Raw genomic sequence first — 8,487 nt, 5'->3', positions numbered from 1 at the left:
CTGGTCCTTGCATCTGCTCATTTAAAATTGCTGTGAGGCCACGCTTGTTGGAGTCAGAAAGTTCCCTCCTGTTCCAAACATGGGGAGACAGAATAATGTGTGAACGAATGCCCTGGAAAGAGCAGAGCAGATGCTTGACCTGGGTGCCTGAGTGTTTTGTTTTGTTTGTTTGCGTTTTTATTTGTTCATGATGGTTTTGTTTGGTTGGTTTTGTTTGTTGTTTGTTTTGTTTAGGTTTGTTTTTGTTTTTTGGTTTTTTTTTTTTTTAGTCAAGATGTTAGAATCATGATGCTTATTGATTGGCTTTGTTGTTTTCTAATATCAGTAAGCAGAGCTTTCTGACAGAGTAACTATAAGGGAACACCATGCCAATTTACATCAGCTTCAGGAGCTCTGCCTCTGCAAGGTCTTCTTTGATTTCTAAGCAGCAATAAGATTTTTTTTTTAAGAGGGAATACTCCTGGTGGGCTGAGGCATCTGGCTTCAGTTTTGAAATGGATTTTGTGTATGTGAATGAATTTTGGTTGCAAATAATCAAAATTATGGTCAGTTACAAAGGGGATCTTAACTTCTTTTGCTCAGGAGAGCCACGTGACTGGAGTATGTGTGTTTATGCAGGAAAGGACACGTTCCTCTTCTAGTTCCATCTATTTCTCCCCCAGATTTGTAGAGAACTATCATGTGCTTCCTTCGAGACTGCTTTCAGGAGAAATAGGCAGGAGGTAATGAAACAGAATGATTCAGATATTTGGCTTTACTGATCAAGCACTCAGGCACAGGAGTGCAGAGTTTGCACAGCTTGCATGGGGCTGTAGGCAAGTGGGATTGCTGCAGTGTGAAGCGGGAGTGACCAGGAGCAGCATCTCCACCACAGACCACATCAGATTCTCCTGTGCTCGCAGGTGTGGGCTGTACCTCATTGGGCCATGGTAACTGACTGGTGAAAGAGATTAATTAATTGTTAATTTGTCTTTCCTTTGTCTAATAGCCTGTAAAATGTGCAGTTTAAGGATATACACAAGCTAATTAGGAGAGTCACAGCTGCATGATGAGAAATTCCTGCAATCAGTGAAAAACTGTAAGGAGCTTGTTTACATACTTCAAATGTTCAACTCCAGCCACACTGCCATGAATGGCTGAACTTGTGATATTCCTTTCTTTTTTTACAGTAAGTATTTCATCAAGAACTTGTAATGCTGCCTGTAACACTGGTCATTAGGATGCTCTTGAAATATGGTTTGTGTGCACAAAAGCTTGACCATTTTTTCCAACAGTAGCTGTTGTTTGAATAAAACATGTTGTTACACATCCCCTACAGAATTTGTTTCTTGTCCTTAACATTTTCTCCCAGTGATATTACTAGTATGATTTCTAGAGGTGTCTCAAGTTTCCATAGGTTTTCTCACCCTTAGATGAGGAATGATTTATTGTCTACCACCTCAAATCTATCGTTGTTTTTGGTGGGTGTTCTCCTCCTCCCTTATGATACTTAAACAATTTGAAGATTGTTTTAAGGAGATCTCTAGCTGTTTAACTCTATGTCATTCATTATCAGCAATTTATTATGTTACTGTACTTTTTTGCTATTTCTAGCGTACAAACCACAGATAACTAATATTATTTTACTGTACAATAAATACATATGGCAGTGACAAATATAAAATAGAATTACTCATACAGCATATATTCATTAGTGCATGTTATAAAATGTTAGTGTATGCAATAATATATAGTATATACACTATGCAGTTGATTGTGTTCTGTGCAGCATATAGGACTTTTGATCTAACAAAACCATAAACGTAGCTTCAATTAACTATATGAAAATTCTACTTTCAACTTGATCTTTCCTTTTCCATAGTTGCATTTTTGAAGTTGAGATACAAGAAAACCATGAAGAAGTCTTCAGCACGGAAGATGACCTTTATCGAGGCTAAATGGCTTATGCATCTATCAGCACCCTTAGATTCAGAGCCTGCCCACGTGGTGTTAGCAGGGGAATATTTGCTTTGCCTGATATCTATGTGTACTTTCGCAAATTCCAGAAAATTCTAGAAAATCTGTGAAGAAAATATATCTCATGAACCTTAAATGGTTTGGAAAAACCTTTAGAAACCTTTAGAAAGTTTGAGAAAGACATATGCTTACTTATTACAAATATTGACTATCTAAAGGACAAGGCTCAGCAAATAAGACCTGATAAAGTCAATCGAACTCTTCCTATTATGTGTAGATTAAGTGCTGCCTTCCCACTTTAAAGGATTTTATTTTGCACTCGCTGACTTCTTAAGATTTCTATGGTCATCTGGAGTACTGAGAGAGGAGTTCAGTTTGCAGCCAGGAGACTGTAATTTTCAGGCTGTCACAGAAAAGCAAACTCTAGTGAGACAGAGATTAGGACCAAAGGATACAATAAGCCTCCACAAACAGATCAGAAGCTGGCCTGGAAATCTGAAGTGCCGTATAAAACATTTTTACTTGATTTATCAAGTTTATCAGGAAGTAATTACTGGTTTGAGGATGAAGACTCCACTAAGGCTGGCACAAAACTAAGCTCTGAAACAGAAAAGCTGGAGAGCTGTGTGAGCCCTTAAAGCTATTTAAGAAACAGAAGGTGGATCTTAATATCCATATTTAAGGATTAAATGTTGGTGCGAAATTCACAAGTGAGAGTAAAAGGAAGCCTTCAGTCCTTCTAAGAAGGAGATGATCAGGTGGTTATAACATTGCAGTGACAGCAGTGAAGTTTCGTGCTCTTCAGGTTCTTGGTGGATGGCCCAAGGAATGGGACAGTCCTGTGCATGTTCTGTAGGTACTTATGCCATTTCTAGGATATGCAGCATAGCTGCTCTTTCACAGGCATGTTTTCACTGAGAGAGTTTCCAAGGTAGTAGCTCAATTTTTACCTAACAGACACCAGAAGACAATTGCTGCTTAGTAAATAGCAGAATATAATTTAGCTGATGGTCTAAAAAAAAAACAAAAAGGCAGACAAAACTTGATAGACCAGCGATTCCACAAAATATGAATGTGAGAAGGAAAGTATGTATTGATACAACTGTGATCTCAAGGAGAGAAGCCATGGTTAGCACAGAAAGAGGTGAACAGCACTTAGAAGCTTTCTCAGGCCTGGGGCTAGTCAGTGGAGCTACCCTGATTTACACCATCTGAGAATCTGGCCCGTTATATGTTTCTGTAGTGGCTGCTGCTACTTCTGTGAGTGAAGCTTAAATTCAGCTGAAGGTGACCAGGAAACACTTGTCCATGTCAGTAAAACATTGCTATAGAAATCAATGTAATTTTAGAAATAACCGAACTATTGCCCAGTTCTAACAATATTCTTAATCTCTTTCTATGACCTTTGTGCTGTGAAGAAATCAGCTCTGGCAATTCTGTTTTGGTTCATCTCAACATTTTCAGCCTGAGCAACTATTTTATATCCTGCACCAGAAGTATACAGTGTTCACAGACATATTTGTTCTTCTTGGGGTTATTATGTGGTCTGTGCAGAGGAGTATAAACATAGGGGTTGTGGTGGCACAGTGATTCACAGTGATTCACTTCTCTTCTTTTCCTCACAGCATATGCAAGAAGTAGTGGAGAACCAGAGATCCCACACCATGGGTCTGACCAAGCTCTGCTTGTTACAGGGACAATGGACTGGGGAAAGGGCTACATTATTTTCTGCCTTCTTACTCTCCAAGTTCCCAAAGGCTGGATCCCAACATAAGCAAAAGCACCTCCTGGGTAGTTCACCCATGCCAGCCCCTTACGTTGGCTGCGAGCAGTGGAAGAAAAGCAGCCTGGCACTGATACCCATTTAACCTGCATGTCAGAGTTACCCAAGTACACCAAAGGAGATGTCAGGCTATTCCCATTTTGGGGATGCCCTGTCAGCACAACTGTGTAATAGGATATACGTAAATGCTGTGAACTTTGTTTTTCTTTTAAGATGCAGATGGCCTAAGCAAAAAGTGGAGTATCAGATCTTCATTACTAAGAAATAACTCTGCTACCCTTTTCTTAATCTGGCAGCCAAGAGAATATGCTCTCTTGTTTGCTGGTATTTGCTCTCAGGATTGTCACTGGACTAAAGGAGAAGATGTACAGTAAAGGATGATGCTAACAGGAATAGTAATGTAAGAATGTATATATACAGGATGTTATCAGGTTATGTGATAAAAAAGCTCATCTCCACACACACAAAGGATCACAGAGGAAAAATGGCAGGCAGGGTAACCTGAATTATACCCTGAGCCCAGTAGTCCAGGGCCTATCACTGGAAAGCCATCAGTCTAGAAAAAGCTCATCTCTACTCATACACATGGATGAAGTACCACAGAGAGGCAATGGTGGGCAGGGGAACTCTGGTATTCTAGAGAAAGGGAGTTCCTGCCCACCTCCCATCCTCTCCAAACTGTGGCAGGAGAGCCTCAGTCGTGTGGGCTAGGGGACACTCACCCACTGTGTCAACGGAGAAGCTCTCTGGAGGACCTTGCAGACCAAAGGAATTGCTGCCTGCACAGGTATGGGACACATCATGGGACGCAAGGGGAGAGCATTTTGGGATTGCATGAAACAGTACGGGAAGTTTGGGAAGGAAACTGGAAAGCGAGGGATCAAGGTATTTTGGGGAGGAACAAATGTGAGAGAACAGAAGGCTAAGGGAACAAAAAGGGTCAGCTGTGTGTGAGCAGTGACTGGTCAGTATGTCCACCTATACTTTGCACTTGATCAGCAGAATCTGTTCTATTTCCTTATTAAATTCCTTTTGAAGTCTTGAGTGAGGGGCTCTGTTCCCTCTACACATATGTGTGTGTGTGTGTGTGTGTGTGTGTATGTATGGGTGGGAGGGGTGGGTCTGGGTGCCAGCAGCTGGGCTGGCCTGCGTGTCTGTGGTGCCAGCAACTGTGGCAAGTGTGGACGTTGATGTCAGCGTCTGACCGCTAGCTCTGTGTGCCTATGCTGTCCTCTGCATGTGTGAACGTGTAGCATACACATGCCTTCGTGTGTTTGCCTGCTGTTAAAACATGCTCAGCCTCACTACAGGTTGGACTTGGGGGCATGGAGCTGTGGCAGCCTTACCTCTGTTTGCTTACTGGGTTTGCTAACTCCCTAGCAAACAGTGGTTTGGATGAACAGGTTATTTAGAAATTGCAACAGAGTGGAGGAATGAACAGGAAAATGATGATCAGTGTCAGAGGAGAGAGATCTGGCATTTGCCTTTCTTCAGTCCCAAGGGAGCCATAGACACGGTGCCTCTGGGGCTTGGCAAGACCCGAGCACTCAGGCTCCTCTCCCTGCGCCATTTCCATTCCCTGACAGTGGGCTGGCCTTTCTGCTAGTGACCCAAAGCTGTGACTAGACCAGAGTGCCTTGAACTACTACTGGGAGCCTCTGTCTTGTCCTTGGTGTTGGCTTGGCATTTCTGAAGGGCCAGGGAACACAAGCAGAGAGAGATACGTGGAATATAAGCTTCTTGAATCTGAGCCAGAGACAATGCTAATGACTTAAACATTATTTTTCTTGCTAAGGCAATCATCACAAAGACAAGCTTATCCTCCTGAATATTGAAGAATCATGCATTTTTTATTATGCATTTTCTGAACATGTATTTCCTGACTGTGCATGTTTACCTGCTTGTAAAATAATGTTTATCAGGAATGCCAGAAGTGGTTGATTTGACCTTTCTGTGTATCATTGCATGTGTCAGAAGAGTAAAGGCACTAGCGTAAGTGCATTGGTAAGCATGCATGTGAATCTGCATCTAAAGCAAGGAAGGTAGGATGCATGTCTATGTTATTTCTTCTGATTTACCAGAGGTTAAGTGATGAAGAATTTGATGACAGAGAAAATAATGTTAACATCACAGAGAGCAGGATCATTCTCTTTCACTCTACATAGCTGTGGCCTAAAGGTTTAGCTACTCAGAAAGGTGCCTATATTGAAGCATGTTGCGCATGGTGAGAAAGCAGCCTTGCCATTGTCACCTGAAACTCACTTCTTTCTGCTTACTTCTACAGGATAACGTATCCTAAGAGACAACAGAAACATGGGTTCTTTAATTTTTGAACTAAATGTCAGTGAAGTAGTGTCAAGAAATCATTAAGATTACAGAAGTCTATGACTGGTCCCACAAAGCAGGCATTCCTTTATTCAGCGAAGAATCACCTTCACCTACATGCATTGAGCAAACTGCTGAGGAGGTTTAGACTGGATATTAGGAAAAATTATTCACAGAAAGTGTTGTCAGGCTTCGGAACAGACTGCCCAGGGAAATGATGGAGTCACCATCCCTGCCCGTGTTTAAAAGACATGTAGTTGTGGTGCTGTGGTTTAGTGGTGTACTTGACAGTGTTAGGTTAACCGTTGGACTTGATAATCTTAATTCTATGATTCTATAATTTTTACTTATCAAATTGCAAAATAATATTTACCAGAAAAAGGAGGTAACTGTAATACTTCTAAAATCTGCCTTTTTTTATAAACACATGTATGTGCATGTAAATATGTAAGGCTCAGACCTGTGCTGCCTATGGATTCTCTAATGTCTAATAAAGGTTGAGTTCATTCTGTTTCCTCTCTTGGCACAGTTGTTTTCACGAAGTTTGTGGGAACTTAGATCTGTCCAGTTCTGTCAAAAGTGGTGGTGACTATGAAAAAGGGATTCAAAAGTAATTGGGGGCAGATGGGACAGACACACAAGCAGCAAACATGGTTATACAAGCTTAAAAATGAGGCTGAAAATAATTTACTGCTACAGCAGTATGTGATTCTCTAGCTTTGCAGAGCCACGTTCTACACAGTGGAGAGATATCCTAGAGAAAGAGAAGAATGAGATCCCAAAGCAGTTGCAAAACCTCTCTGAAGTACTAATGAGCTAAGGCAAGAATTACGTAATGCCTGGAGAATTTCTCTCTTCCACCCCCTTCCCATCTTGTTTTGGTTTTGCTCTTTTATCTGGGCAGCAGTTTTGAGAAAAAAAAAAAAAAAAGAACAAATCATGTCATTTGCAAAAAAACCCAATTAATATTGCAGGAACACAGTACATACAGACAGTAGGATCTAAAACTTGAATTATTAAATTATCAAATAGTAAAAGCAGAGTTTTGTTGAAAAGACCCAGGAACCTGATATGTAGATGTCTTATATTAGAAGATGATAGTTTGTTGGCTCTCCCTGCTCACAAACCATGTGTTCTATGTAGAAAAAAAAATCAAATTATTTATTCCTAGATGACTTCTGACAGTCGTTTTGACAACAGACTACTCTGACGACTTGTACCAACCAACTTTGGTGAAAAAATACATCGGATACACCATGGAAATAAAATTTTTGCTGTTACTTGCAGGTGGTGTTGGTAGAAAAACCATGCAAAAATCTTACCCTTCAACCACACTTAGTGTTAGGGCCCTGAGGGCACTCAGATGTCTTAACTGCCCAACCAGCTTCAACTGTGGCATTCACCCACATCAACTGCTCGTAAGCCTAGGAACATATTTAAGTCCAGTCCTGGGTCTTTACTATCTTTTTGAGTTATGCTGTTGGAGTGCGGGTCTGCAGCTCAGCTACAGATGTGCTGTGCTGAGTCATGAGTCCTGTTGATCCAAACCAGGACTTCAAGACTTATTTCCCAGCTGGCTTGCTGGGCAATTTTAAGACTTGTCCTGTGGATTGACTTCCTCCATTGGCCTTTAACCTTTCTCATTGCCATGAACATGCCTGATGACCTGGACTCTTTGTTGGGCCTGGCCAGAATATCTAGGTTTTCCTTGTGGTGGGATGGGCCTGGCTGGTGAGACTGTGGGGATCCCTTGGGCAGCCTGTCATGCAGGCTGTCTTGCTGTGCTGTCCTACTGCAGACAGGAGACGGGCAGGAGGATAGACCACTATTTGCTTGAGTGATGAACAAGTCTGACCACAGTAAGTATGATGTCTTTCCCAGGAACACACCCAGTTTCTGTTCTCCTTATGCAGACTGCCAACAGCTACAGATACATGTTTTGTGCAGACCCAGACAATTCTTCTGCAAGAAACAATGAAGGTCTGTGCTACCTTTCTGTTATTCTTGTGCCAGTGGGATCACTAGGCATGCTCTATGGAACATTCCTGTTCCTCTTCTATTTTGGCTTCCATGGTGCAGGGTAATGCACCATGAGAAGCACTTTGACCTTGACCATGTGAGCTGGTATCTTTGGTTGCTGCAGTTACTTTGAATGAAGCTTTTGCACCTTGGTTAGAGATTTAATATCTAGCTTGGATTGGATCATGAATGCTAGACTGACAAAAAAAGTAATTAAATTATGTTTTAACTGGTGTCCTGCAATTCCATTTAGGTTGATTCAAAACGGGCATCCCATTTATAGCATAATGTGACCAGTATTATACATGGAATAGTAAATATTTTGGTTTGACCCTTGAACTAAGGCTGAGAACTATACAGTATAGGTCAAAAGTATGAGCTCTGGGGCTGATGAGCTGCTGATC

At 41.4% G+C, this 8,487-nt stretch overlaps 1 long non-coding RNA gene across 1 annotated transcript; it reads left to right on the top strand.

The window, feature by feature from the left end:
• The first annotated feature begins 451 nt into the window (after nucleotides 1–451).
• LOC139828552 (uncharacterized) lies at nucleotides 452–6,528 on the top strand. The gene is made up of 3 exons (XR_011740293.1): nucleotides 452–1,168; nucleotides 1,862–4,526; nucleotides 6,024–6,528. It is a non-coding gene; the product is annotated as an uncharacterized lncRNA (long non-coding RNA).
• The last annotated feature ends 1,959 nt before the right edge of the window (nucleotides 6,529–8,487 follow it).

This window comes from Patagioenas fasciata, chromosome 1 (genome assembly GCF_037038585.1).
Source record: "Patagioenas fasciata isolate bPatFas1 chromosome 1, bPatFas1.hap1, whole genome shotgun sequence".
Lineage (NCBI taxonomy): Eukaryota > Metazoa > Chordata > Aves > Columbiformes > Columbidae > Patagioenas > Patagioenas fasciata.
This window is presented reverse-complemented; position numbering and strand designations above follow the sequence as displayed.